Source organism: Pinus tabuliformis, chromosome 4_2 (genome assembly GCF_031772625.1).
Source record: "Pinus tabuliformis cultivar Carrire ecotype Pingquan chromosome 4_2, CPIR1, whole genome shotgun sequence".
Taxonomy (NCBI): Eukaryota; Viridiplantae; Streptophyta; class Pinopsida; order Pinales; family Pinaceae; genus Pinus; species Pinus tabuliformis.
Genome location: NC_142304.1, coordinates 1,035,117,508 through 1,035,118,845, shown reverse-complemented (window position 1 = coordinate 1,035,118,845; position 1,338 = coordinate 1,035,117,508).

The following is a 1,338-nucleotide window of genomic DNA, read 5'->3' as shown; positions in this document are numbered from 1 at the left end:
TTGTAGAAGTTGGTTACATGTTCAGATTCTTGATTGCTTCGTTGCATAAGTTATTTCACATGGTTTCATTGCAAATAAACTTCTGTTCATTCTCTTTACTGTTATCTAGGTCAGAATAGGCTAACGTAACTAGGTCTTTGATGTTCCAAGTCCTCGTTTGTTCCGTTTGAAAAACAACTTGCAGAGCACCTGTAATACTTCTCCATCTGCCCATACTCCATCAATCCCACCTGCTCCATCCTCTACTTTGGATTCTTGCCTCACGTTTGCCATTTGCTCACTTTGCCCTAATTCCCATATTTTTGTGCAACATTGCTCCACTCCTCCTTGAACAAATCCAACCATCCTCGCCATTCCTTAGCTCCATCCACCAAGTCTTGGACCTCCTCACACCCTTGTCTAACCTCCATACCCACTTCTTCACCTTTCTTCCTTCATCAACCCTCCAAAACCCCCTTTCTGAACATCCTGTAGAAAATTACAGACATCCTGTAGAAATTCCAGAACATCTTGTAGAACCCCTGCAGACTTCCTGTAGAAGCTCACGAAAGTGGTTTCTTGATATCCAAACTCTGTGAAACTCTTTGGAAGGGTGTTAGGGACCCCTTAGACCCTCTCCGAACCTTCTCGACCTCCTCCAAACATTTCCTCTAGCGAATCCACCTCTGCACAGTCAAAAACAGTTAAATCACATGCATGATAATTCCGATAACTTATTCAAAAATACCAAAAATTGTTTTCTTCAGATTTTACCATAGAAGTAGCTTAGTCACATGCATTTTACCTTTCTAAGAGTCAATGGCATTCCTTTATGTAGCTTTCATCATTTTTCTTGCACCAGTACGGTTAATCGGTAAAACTAGGGTTTGCTAGGGTTTGCATTTCCTTTCTGCTTTTAGTTTCTTTTTCCAAGTATATTAGCCTCCTTTGAGTTAGCTTTCATCCATCAGTTAAAAAGATTCTTCTAAGAGCTCATAGAAGTTGGCTTAAGCTCCTAGCGAACTTGTGCCAGCTGATCAAGTGACAGTCACGGCAAGAGCTAGTACTTGTGCATACAGCACTATCGCTTCCAAGTTTGTTACGAACTACCAGGTTGATAAATTAAAGAAGGGAGTTCCAGGAGTTGCAGCATTATTGCTGCAATACTGGGGCCCACCATCTTTTTGGCACCGTTGCCGGGCAAGAGTCAGAGTATTGGTGATTGCTTCTTTTCTTCTATTTTCTACTACAACCTTCTGCTAAGTAGTTATTTCATTTCCATTCTGCAATTTCATTTCCGCAAAAGTAGATTAGACATTCCCTGCTTTCATAGATTAGCATTTCAATTCCGCAATTTCA